A 13,125-nucleotide genomic window follows, 5' to 3' on the forward strand; every position below is an offset into this window, starting at 1 on the left:
GGAACTCCACAGCCTGAAACAGGGATGGGGGGAGGGAGGGAGGGAGAGGGCTTAGCGATGGTGAAAGAATATCCCACAAGAGTTCATCTCTTGCCAACATCCCTCTCAGTCCCAGGCTCTCAAAATGAGGCGCTCTGGGACTCCAAAGGGCCGTGGAATGTGACACTTTAAAATGCAGAGCACGAACGGTGCATGTTTCAGGGCTAATCTCCCGGCACTTTTGCGTCCTAGGCGGGGAGGATTACATCAGGGTTCAGCTAATTTTTTCAGCAGGGGGCCGGTTCAGTGTCCCTCAGACCTTGTGGGGGGCCAGACTATATTTTGAAGGGAAAAATGAACAAATTCCTATGTCCCACAAATAACCCAGAGATGCATTTTAAATAAAAGGACACATTCTACTCATGTAAAAACACGCCGATTCCCGGACCGTCCGAGGGCCAGATTTAGAAGGTGATTGGGCCGGATCCAGGCCCCGGGCCTTAGTTTGCCTACCCATATATTACACCCACACTCACACGGCACAGTCATTTCAGGGGTCCCTGGACCCTCTGGCTCATCCTCTTACTGCCTCTGTGTTGTTGTTGTTTAGTCGTTTAGTCGTGTCCGATTCTTCGTAACCCCATGGACCAGAGCACGCCAGGCACTCCTGTCTTCCACTGCCTCCTGCAGTTGGGTCAAACTCATGTTGGTAGCTTCAAGAACACTGTCCAACCATCACGTCCTCTGTCGTCCCCTTCTCCTTGTGCCCTCCATCTTTCCCAGCATCAGGGTCTTTTCCAGGGAGTCTTCTCTTCACATGAGGTGGCCAAAGTATTGAAGCCTCAGCTTCACAATCTGTCCTTCTAGTGAGCACTCAGGGCTCATTTCCTTAAGAATGGATAAGTTTGATCTTCTTGCAGTCCATGGGACTCTCAAGAGTCTCCTCCAGCAGCATAATTCAAAAGCATCAATTCTTCAGCGATCTACTTTTAGTGCCTCTACTTTTGCCAAAAGGATGGGACATCCTTCATTCAGGGCACAACAGTTTTTGCCAACTCCTTCCGGAACCTCTGGCTTAGCTTCTACCCTCCCCTTCTGCATGCACATGCCACTGCCCCCTTGGACCTTTACAGTGACCCGTAGATTGCAAATTGAACAAGTAGCTGTAGTAAATGAATTTTTTTAAAAAAAAACAGCATGGAAAGAATTATTTTAAGAATGAGCACATTATGCATGCTACTGAGCCCAAACCTTGCATGTTGAGGAAGACTGTATCTGTAGTTGCTTCTGCAGCTATAGTTCGCTCTACACGGCATTACATACAGGAAGCAAGACATGCCAATAGAACCTTGGATGGAACATTGCTTGAACAGTGGAAAGGTGGCATACAAATAAAATTATGTATTTATGTATTAATCTAATAATCAAAGGGCCAGGTCCACAGAACTGCTTCAGGAACACCTAGAAGAAGTTATGACCCCCACCCCACCCCACTTTGAATTGACAAAACGTGTTCTCCCTAAATGAGAGCATGTGTTGCGGTTGGGGAGTACAAGCCACCCTGTTGTTACTGGGCAGATTTGGATAAACCCAAGACCTTAAATGGTTAATTTGGGTTACTGGGGAGTTTTGAATGTTGCCAATTCGGAGGAGGGGTCAGAGGCCTTAAATACAGGACGCCCAACGCTGGTCGTCCTCTTGGCTTTTTTGCACCAGATCACCCGCCCACCCTCCCTTTAATAGGGGGGGTTTTCTTGATCGCTTGACCTTGCTATGCCTGTCATGGGGTTGTCCGCCTTGGAGCGGGGGCCTGGTAGGAATTTTGCCATTTGGCTGATTGGCTGGTGCCATTTGGTTTTTGCCTACTGCGTAGCAAATCGTCACAACTTGTAAGGTTGGCGGTTAGGCATTGGTTAAAATTGGTTGGTGGAGGGGTAAGTGCCTACCCCTCCAATGGTGGTGCGGAAAAGGGAATTCCGTTAAAGGAATCCAGGGGCTTGCCATTCTTTTCGTCCTTGTCCCCGGAATCGGACTTGGGCCGTGCAAGCCCCACCGGAACATGAGGGTGAGAAGTGAGGGACTGATGCCCAGCTTCATTTTCTCACCCAATACTTGTTTCCCACGCTGGCTTCCACTGGAATCCGGAAGTCAGTTCTGTCCCTGGGCATGGACAGATAGTCATAACCAATGCCTAAGCAACCACTCACATTTTTTGTATTTTGAATAAAGTTGTGGCCAAAATTATGCCAAAAACCTTAAACAAAATTTGATGTGTGATGTGTGACTTTTTTGGCGGGGGGTGGCATTGTGGGACTCAACACGCAACAGATCCACCAGGGCCCCTTTAACAGAAACAATATTTAAGGACCTCTCAGTTTCAAAAGGGTTTTGCCACGTGTGTGTGCTGGTGGGGTGGATACTATACAAGAAACACAAGTCAATACATTTTTAAAAGACCTGTTTGGATAACAGTATAAACACTGGGACATTTATTCACCTGACTAGTCTGTCTAGAAGATTGTGCAAATAATTACAATTACCTTAGTAACTAACCAGAGGAGAAATTGGTGCAAAATACCTTTCTGCTTATGGATAGCAATCTAAGCACCACTCATTACAATATATCATTTCATATCTGTGATAAGCATAGAATTTTTTTGTATATGCACTTCTCAGAAATGTTTATCAGAGTGTATATCATTGTTGTTGCTGTTCTAATTTTAATTTTATGTAATTGTTGCATGTCATGTGCTCTAATCTCTGTTCAACCACGTTAAGCAGCTTAAAGACAAATAAAAGGAGTAAAAACCATGTTACAAAAAAAACAACCAACCACCTAAGGAGAGGAGGAGGAAGGATTGGTATTCATTTTGTTGATTTATTATTCTTTGTGATTGTGAGCTTTTGACATTGACATATATCAATCCCATTTTTTAAAAAAAGCACCAGAAGCACAAAGCAGCCTTCATGTCCATTTCTCTGGTACAGTACTAGAAAGACTCACAACTGCAAACCCAACCACTGGTGCACTGGGCAGAAGCTTAGCGGTGAGCCTCAAGGGAGCGATTACTTCAGCAATGGCTTGGCTCAGAAAGGGAGCTTATGTAGGACTTAGGGGCTCCATCCTTCCTGACCATCAGCCAGGCCTTGATCCAGGCAGGTACCTATGCGGGATCCTCCTGAGTAATCTCACATGAAGGATAGATTTGTGTGGCTAGCCAGACACTCGGCTGGCAGCTTTGAAGCTCTTTCCTGGCTCCTCTGATTCCTGGGGTGACAGGTTGGGGGTGGGGTGGGATTTTGAGAGCTGGCTGGAAGCCCCAGGCAACTACAGACCCTCCAAGTGTCCCTGTACGTCAATGTTCCGCTTTTCCTTAGGACACCCCTATTTTCATCGGAGAAATGTTGGAAGGTATGGTGTTATCTGACCCCTGAGCCATCTGAAAGCAGCCCTGTATAGGAAGTTTTTAAAAAAATGTTTAATGTTTTTATATATGTCGGAAGTCACACAGAATGGCAACTCAGTCAGTTGGGTGTGGTATAAAGAGTATTATTATTATTATTATTATTATTATTATTATTAAATAGGATGTCCCTATTTTCCATCAGAGAAATGTTGGAGGGTATGCAACTGGTCAGGTGATCTCTGCACCTGTGACTGCAGTGTTGAGGTAGAAAAATGGTTTGCTGGGACCCAGGATTCCCTCAGCGTCACTGGTGGGTGCCTTGGGACACAGTTCCTTTTGCTCCTCCTCTGTGGGGACCTCAGATTCATGATCTAGCCAAAGTTGAGCAGTGATACCTGAGCACGTGGAACCAGTTGCACCATTCTTTAGATGCTTTCCACAATGGAGTTCTCTTCCCCATTTTTTCCAGTGCGGCTTATAGATAAAATGGGAAGAGATACACAAACCCAGGCACATAGAAAACCACATTACAGTGGTACCTCAGGTTAAGTACTTAATTCGTTCCGGAGGTCCATTCTTAACCTGAAACTGTTCTTAACCTGAAGCACCACTTTAGCTAATGGGGCCTCCTGCTGCTGCCGCGCCTCCGGAGCACGATTTCTGTTCTCATCCTGAAGCAAAGTTCTTAACCTGAAGCACTGGGTTAGCGGAGTGTGTAACCTGAAGCGTATGTAACCTGAAGCGTATGTAACCTGAAGCATATGTAACCCGAGGTACCACTGTATATCCAGTCAGACCACTGCTCGTCCCTCCTCAAGAGTCCTGCTGAGCGCCAGGCTCCACTGGACCACCCTCTTTAAGGCTGCCAACACAAGTGATTTTTCCTTCTCCTTGGATAAATTCCCTCCACCCGGCATTTGCCTTTTGAATATGAAACAAAAAGCAGGGTGGGTTTCTCCTCCACACACACACACACACACACACACACACACACACACACACACCTTCATAAAAAGAAAAAGAAAACCTACAGGCACTCACATCTCCCTCTTTATCTGTTCAGAGCTTGTAAAGTAGGCAAACCAACACTGCGAGGAACAGCCAGCCATGTAATAGCAGATGCCGACTGGTAACGTGTGTCTTCGCAGGCTGCCATTTCATATCAAATTAAGTGAATGCGCAGGAGGGAATCCCTCGTAAAACTTCACTTAAATATTTTCTTCGCTACTCGACTGCTCATCTCCCGCAGAGTAAGAGAGCAGACAATGATCCAAAGGCAGGCAGTTTGTCAGCCTAAGGTAAATCTTCCCCACTCGAAGGCTTCCATCATTTGCAGGCATATAATGATTTTGCCCTTCCTGATAAAGAGGCCGGGAAGGAAAACAAAAGGAAAAGTTTAAAGAGAAAGAAAAGAAAAAGAAGATAGTTTGGTCTCTTCTGGGATTAACACCGCTAGCTAGCATCAGAGGCGAGATGAAATCTATTTAGATGTATTTTCATCAAGCTGCATCCCAAGAGTCTTCATCAAACATCAACAAATGCTGGATGGAAGATAAACTGGGCAGAATGCCTGGAATTTCACCTTTTGCTTAGGCTTCAAAACCGACATATATGTTTGACTGTTAGTGGATAACCCATTAGCATCGGCTCCAGGACACACTGGTTCAAAGCCTCCCCAATTCATTGAAACGTGAGCTTGAAGTGCGTCACATCCCTCACAGCTTCAGTTTCCACATCTGTACAATGGAACAATAATTGCTTGCCTCGGCAGGTTCTCAGTGTTATGCTGGGCCCGTTGGATATAACCTGCCAGCCTCACTCTTTGCTCTTCTGAGCTTTCTCTGACCACTTCCAGTATGCAGCCACTTTGTGAATGGAATTCAAGCACATACCAGCAAGTCCAAGTGTTTTGCCCACACTCCCATCTTGAGTTCAGCACATAGCTCTCACCTTTCAGATTTGAAAACAAAGGATCAGCAACCTCGAAAATAAGGGATCAGCAGCCTCACCTGTCCCGGGGATGGTCTACGGGATATCTAACAATCCGGGATAGCAGCGGGAAGCAGCGGGAAACAGCGCTGTAATAAGGGAATTTCCCGCAAAAAAAAGGAAGGTTGACAGCTATGGTTCAGCACTGCAGGCTGGATATAAAGCACAGATTCAAAGCCCAGGTCTCAGCACTTCTGCCTGGAGGGGTCAAACACATACAGATCTGGTCCACAGTCACCCTTCAGTCTTTGAAGCCATTCGTGTTGCTTGCTCAAAATATCTCTAGCCCCAAAGTCCTTTTATCCATAGCAATGTCACGAAAAGCCTCAGAATGGAAATCCAGTTACCTCAGTAGCATCTCCCTCTAGCTGAGCTAGCAGCCATTGATAGATCTATTGTCCATGGAAGACAGGTAGACAAATTCATGGAAGAGAGGTCTATTGATGTCTATTAGCTGTGATAGCTAAATGAACCATCCACGCTGAGAGGCAGCATGCATCTGAATACCAGATGAACAAGCAACCAGTTTGTTGCCACCATGCCCTGTTTGTTGCATGCTTCTTAATCATCTGAGTAGCCATAGCTGGAATCGGACTGGCCATGATGGAGCATCTATCTCATGAGTGGTCAGCAGTAGACAGGTGAAATATACTCGGAGTTGAGAGTGGATTTCATGCTCTTTATTCAGCTCATAGTGGTGAGGAGGAATGAAAGTTCCCCCAAAATATCTGCTTTATATACATTATTTACACAATGGGCAGCACGTGATTGGCTAATTCCGGGATTCTCCTGTAGCCCAATCAGGTTGTGGATTCACTTCCACCTGGAGCTGGATTGGGTGGCTCCTGCAGACCAATCAGACTGCTGCATAGTTCTAGGACCAATCAGACTGCTGCATTCTGAATCCTATTGTTCTAGGACCAATCAGACTGCTGCATTTTGGATCCTATTCAACTCAGTACATAACAACAGGGGTCTCCTTTCTGGTAGATCTCTAGATCATTTGCAGTAGATCAGCAAGTATTTCTTGCTTCCAATTGCTGAAACACCTTGTTGCCTTCAGTTGTGTGGGGGTTTTCTTTATCACCACCCTGATATTGTAAAAATAAAAAGAACAAAGAAAGCTATCCTCTTCCACTCCTCTTAAATTAAGTTACTCTCATGGAGAAAGCTTGAGGGGGCACCAGGAGCGGACATATGTGTGGAATGATTGACAGTTCTACTCTGGCACTGAAAACAAACTCCTAGGCTGTGCATGTGGTCATAAGCGTCCTATTTCTTCACTAATTCAAAGGTTGTTTCCTTAGCTGCAGTTAGCTGACTCTAGTTGGTAGACTGTGTTTCTAGTTAAAAACAACCACAGTAGATCCTGGAAACTTGAGGTCTCTCTGCCTCTGCTCTGTCTGATCCATCATGCCCCTTCCTGAGACCGAAGAAGGTGAAAACCAGAACCCAGGATAGCTTTGCCCAACCTTGGGCCCACCAAATGTTTTGAACTACAGCCCCAGGCAGCATGGCCAGAGACTGCGAATGCTGGCAGGCAGCTGTAACCCAAAACATCTGGAGGGCACAACAAGCTCAGGCAGCGGACTGGGAAATCAGCAAAACACTTGCCGCTGTCTCCAGCTGCCCACCTGACATTCTGCTCTGGACTACACCTTTCCAGAGGAGCCCAGGGTGGTGAGCAACAAGTGATATCTAATAAAAACATATCCAATAAAGATGCAGGCTGGGAAACAGTTCACCTTGAAAGAAGATAAAGGTCTTCTGTAAGCTCCAAAAAAAGACAAGAGGAGACAGTGCCTGTGTAATGTTCAAGGGGAGGGCATTCCAGAGGGTAGGTGCCACAACACTAAAGGCCTGATTCCTACATTGTGCAGAACGGGCCTCTTGATAACAGGGTACCTGCAGAAGGCAGTGATCAACTGGGCATATAAAGGGCGAGATGAAATTTCAGGTATCCTAGGACTTAATTCACTAGAGCCAGTGCTTGGTGGCAGGAAACCACCATTTTAAAATCTCGCAATTATAATGCCCAATGTTACATCAACGTCACACAAAGCATTGCATTTTGGGGGTTATAGACGGCTGCAATGCTGGGCTGGGGCTGGGAGCAGCTGCCCAACGGGGGACATCTTTTGGTTATCCACCCCAGGGATAATCTTGGGGTGTCTTGGAAGGGGATGGGGGTCGGGTACAGGACGGCCTCAGTGGCAGCAGGGAAAAGGCAGTTTGAAGACCTCTGAAGACGAGTCAGGGTGAGGGGGGGTGAAGCTAGAGGCGATTTGTTATAAGCCTTCCCCTGTCATATAGCTGTCCTGCCCTTTAAACGACCTTAGAGATAGTGTAGCTAGAACGGTAGTTAAGCATGTTTCTGTTGGTTTGAGTATCTCTCCTGTATATTTATCGCTCATTTTCCTCCCATAAATCTTGTTCCTTTGGCTTATGAATAAAGCAACCCCATTGGGTATTTAGTAAACTCCCTGCTGTCTCTCTTTATTGGAGTTTGCTTTCTCCACCATTCTCCGCCAATATGCCTTATCCTCGACCTTACTAACAGGATACAGATTCTTTTTAGAGATTAAGGGTGCCTCTGGCCCAGCCAGGATCATGTGGCAAATCAGACAGTGCTGGCCCTGAAACTGGCAGAAATTAGCCATATTCCTATATAGTTGTAGGCCTGGAGACCTTCCTGTGTGTGTGTTGTCATGCTGCCCTTCAGTGTAATCTACCTCACAGGGCTGTTGTGAAGTTTGAGCACCCATTTTATTTCCTTTGAGGAAAGGCAAGGATACCAATGTAACCGATAAATTAAAAGATTGCAGGTAAAGCTGCTGAGAATTAGCCTGCCTGAACAAAAAGATAATTAAAGCGGGTTAACATATCAGAATTACACCATCTTGTTAATGTCACCTGTGTAATATATTACAGCGCTGGAGAGAGATAAACAGGATCTAGCCCACTGGGATTTTTAGGTCACAGCTCTCTGCTTTCTCTCCTATTTTTCAATAGATCTGGGACCACAAACTGGCTCAGCAAAACTCAAATCTATCTTCCGCCAGCCTGCCGCATTACCACAGTGTCAACCCTGCAAACGCTCTTCAATAAGACCAGTAACAAGAATTCAATAAGATTCACTCGGCTGAAGTTCCAGATATTAATTTTTCTTCCCTCTGTTCACTCCTTCAGCTATGTGCAGTGGCCTGAAAGCTTTTATTACTATGGGCAGGGAGGAGGGAAACATGGAGAGAATGAGCTCCCAAATGTAGGAACATGGAAACTACTGAAAGTACAAGTGTCAAAAGAGGTTGCCAGCAGCTTCTTTGGGGATAACAATCTCGCATTTACATCAAGGCAATATTCCATCCTGGAAAGTCTTAGGTGGCTACGTTCTAACTTTGCCGGCAAATTATTCAACACAACACAGCCAAGTCTGGCTGCCCACCTGCCCACCAGCCTGCTAAGCCAGCCCCCCCCCCCACTTCCTCCTTGAGGACCCCTTTCCCCAAATGATCCGCACACTCACCTCTTTCCTGGAGCCAGCTTTTCCAACAAGAGGCTTAAGAAAAGCAGACCAGATTGAGTGGGTAGATTAAGAGGCACTTGGGTAGCAGATGCACATTTGTTTATTACATTTTAAAACGCTCGCTGTATTTTTTTTTTTAAAAAATCTGCTTTCTGCATGGAAAGCAGTTCATATGCTGATTGAATCTTCCTCCCTGGCTTATTGTTGGGTGTTTGGGCTTTTGATTTAAGTTTCTGCTACAATAACTTCTTCCTCGCTCGGGAAGAGCTTCTAGGAAGTTAATACCACTGCAAAGAGCAAACGAGACGCCACAACAGGATCACAGCACACACCAGGGGCCAGGTCTGCAGCTCCCAATAAAAGTGTGAGAAAATGAGTCTTGTTAGATTCAACTGAAGGGCCATCTAGGCCAGCATCCCATTACATACATGGGACAACCAGATGCCCGTGGGAAGCCCAGAAGCATCACGCCAGAGCAGAAGCCCTCTGCAGCTCTTCCCCAGTGACTAATATTCATGGGCATTGTGCCTCTGACCCTGGAGGTAACATACAGACACCATGACTAGTAGCCATTTATAGTCTAAGAATCGTAGCGTTAGAAGGGACCCAAGGGTCATCTAATCCAACCCCCTGCAGGAATCTCAGCTAAAGCATCCATGACAGAGGATCACCTTGCCCTCCATGAATGTGTCATCCCCTTTCAGAGCCATCTAAGTTGGTGGCTGTCATACCTTGTGGTGTCAAATTATAGAAGCTAAATATTATTACTTATTCATTTTATTAGTCACTTGCTACCAAGGTCTCCAAGCGACTTATATTTCAGAACATAAACATAAATATATTACTAATATGAACGCCTACAATCCACATGCACACACAGAGGAATAACCTCCATAACAGCCACAGGAAGCTCTGGCAGAACAAAACCAGCTCAGTCCATCAAAGACCGGGGTGGGGCGAGAGATTAGGTCTTTTCCTGGCACTGAAAAGATGTCAAAGAAGGCAGCAGGTAGACAAGAGTATTTCACAGATGGAGAGACACAATCGAAAAAGTCCTCTCCCTCCACCTTCTGAGCCGCCCTCAGGAGAGGACCCAGAGAAGGGCCTCAGAAGATAATGCAAGGGTCCAAGTAGGTTTCAGAAGATATAGAGGTCCTGAACCATAAGGGCTTTCCAGGTTAAAACTAGTGTCACTGAAATGGGCGCTATGCAAAGAAGTATTTCCTTTTGTCTGGTATTCAGCTTCACTGGGTCACTCTGCGTTGTAGTTTGGGGAAAATAGGGAATGTGAATGGCATACTGTCCAGTTTCCCCTGGAATAAAGCTTGGGGAGAGCAGCCTCTCCTTGACACCCCACCTCTTTCTCTTTCTTAATAGCTGGCGAAACAAGCAGGAATGGAATGCCATATTTATACTAGATGAAGAAACTCTAGTCCTCCCGAGGTTGTTGGACTCCAGCTCCCATTAGCCCCAGCCAGAGCAGCCCATGATCAGGGATGACAGGAGATGTAGTCCAGCAACAGCTGGAGGGCCGCAGGTTCCCTGTTCTGGCTACAGAAGATGAAAATCAATCTGAATGTTGTTTTCTTGGGGGAAATCGTCAACGACGAATCTAAGAAAGTACACACGCGTTTTATAATGCACTGGGGAATTTGGAAATCAGCTTGATAATGAATCTTTTTGTTACCTGTTGGCTTTGCCTTTTTTGTAACCCTCACTCTTTCTTATTTATTCTGTTTCCAGATTGATCTGCTGCCCTTGAGGGCAAAGCACTACCAAGGCAGCTGACATAAACAATTAAACCCATAAAATACAACCAAGGCAATACAATTAGTTACAAAACTAAAAAACAGCATTCTACAAACAATCTACAGCACAGCAATTCAGATAAAGCATACATCGGATTGGGGAGGGGAGAAGGCCGGAGGCAGGGACACAGAGGTAACACCGTTGGCCCATAAGAAACCCAGCAAAAACCACGGTGGGGCCGTTCCTTCATTAGGACCGAGCAAAAGTCACAAAACAGAGATGAAGATTTTGAGTTTTCCAGGACCCTTCATCATGCTGGATGTTAAATGAGGAGAGGGAGTAAGAGAGAGAAGGAACTGGCTTGACACTAAAGCCGCAACACATACATTGTTCTCAGCCTTCAAAAAGAATGTAGGAAATGGTAACAGGACTTAATTAGATTATGCTCTCCAAGATGCTGTGCATGTTTCAAGTCACAGCTAGGGATGCTGGAATGAAGGCAACACCCCATTTTTTAAAATATAAAGCTCAACAGACAGCTACCCAGATCAGCCTCTTCTCCAGCCAAAAGCAAAAACACACAGGTTGCTCATGGTAGGTAAAGGGTAGTAGCAAAGAGGAACATGGCCGTTTTAATATTAGCAAAGCTGGAGATTCAGTGTGCAATGAGGACAAAGGCAGGTGAGGCCTCTTGGGTAATAGCCACTGGTGCAGGGGGTGTTTGCAAGTGTGTCCCAGTTTTTGTAAGGGAAGCAACTCTTCCAGCAAAGCCCGGCCATGCACTGAAAAACAGCAGCCAGACCACCAGGCTCCCTCTCCCTGTCCCTTTAATCTTTGTAAAACTCAATTTTTTACCTTCCTGCTTGTGGCAGTTTCTCTCCCCACCCCACAATACACGAAAGCCGTTTTCCAATTTATTCAGCTAACTTTGATTTTATGGCTTTTGAGGCGTGCCACTGCTCCACCCATCTTGATCTCAGCCACCTACAGAAAGTGCCTGATTTTCTTTTTTTCCATTAGTGCAGCAGAACGTCCAAAATCTGTGAGATGATATATGACCTATTAGATTAATGAAGATTATTACTAAAAGGCTCTCAGCAAAAATGAGACAAGTAAACTGATTAGTAAAATGATATGTTAGCCTTCCCTTTCATTTTCAAGGAAGGAGAGACGTTAACAGGCCACCTCTGTTCCTAGGCAAGGATTGTGGATGTTTGTTTCCCACACGAAAATATAAATAAATAAAGTGAGACGTGTGTCTCCGTGTGCGTGTAGAGGCACATAGTCACTAACAGCTGTGGTACCTAATGTATTGATGCCTGCCTCTTGCCTGAACCATCGCAGCTGTATGCAGAGCACATCAGGGACCACGTTTCCTGGTGCATAAGCGGCGGTTTCTCAATATGAAAGCCTATTTAAAAAATCATTATAATAGCAAAGCAAGTTCATTCCCTGCATTGAGCGTATGTCCAAGGCATATAATTGCAAATGGGAGTCTTAAATCTCACCTAGGGCAGCACAGGAGGCTGGTAATACCATGCACTCAAGATGTGCAGAAGGTGAAAGTGAGATCTTGGCTGCCAAGGTCCAGAGGCAGGGGAAACCTCAGATACGTCACCAGGGGGACTTCCACCTGTGAAAGAACCTCACCAACTGTTCTACAGGCTGTCATTGACAGCTGTGGCAGAGGTCATGCTTTGCTTTCCTGGAGGCCCACTGATGGATGAGCTGCCGCAGAGACATAAAATGAGCAGCCCCACTTCATCACTGTGTTTTGGATGGTGCTACCAAGAGCAAAAGGGATCACAATATAGCAATGTGGGTCAAACTTTCAACGTTAGGAATGCTGTATCTTTAACAGCTGTGAACGTGACGGTATTTTGACAAATGCAACTTTTCAACTCCCTGCAGCCCATTGGCATGATAAACAGAAATTTATTTTTGACGTATCTATTAAAGAGATATAGTTGTCCCAATGCTGAAAGCTTGGCAGTGTTTTGACCTTTACAGGGCCTAGGGAATCATAGCAATGAGAGGAGTTATAATACAGGTGGGATGCTGGCTATTGTTAATACCAAACCATCCTCCTTTTGGCTACTGCTTCAGGAAAAGGTGACCGTCTCCAAGTCTCCCATTACTTCCTCCTGAACATGCAGATTTTCAGGCGCCACCTTCATATGCTCAGACTCTGGAGCCAAATGATTTTGACTAGAATAGTTCCATGCTCAAAAGCATTAATGAAGACTAGTATTCAAGCATGAATTGAAGGGGTGTGTAGGAGGGCTTGGCAATTATTTTACCACTCTTTAACCACCCTAGTTGTGCGAACAAAACGAGCTGTTTAAACATGCTTTGTGATGATTTGCATGAAGTCATTTTGAGCATGTGGCTACCAAAACAATTTAGATAAGATGTGAGCCAAAAGTGTGGGGGAAAATTAATTATACGTGTTTTTGTGTCAGAGAGAGAAAATAC

Source organism: Podarcis muralis, chromosome 7 (assembly GCF_964188315.1).
Source record: "Podarcis muralis chromosome 7, rPodMur119.hap1.1, whole genome shotgun sequence".
In the NCBI taxonomy this organism is placed as follows: domain Eukaryota; kingdom Metazoa; phylum Chordata; class Lepidosauria; order Squamata; family Lacertidae; genus Podarcis; species Podarcis muralis.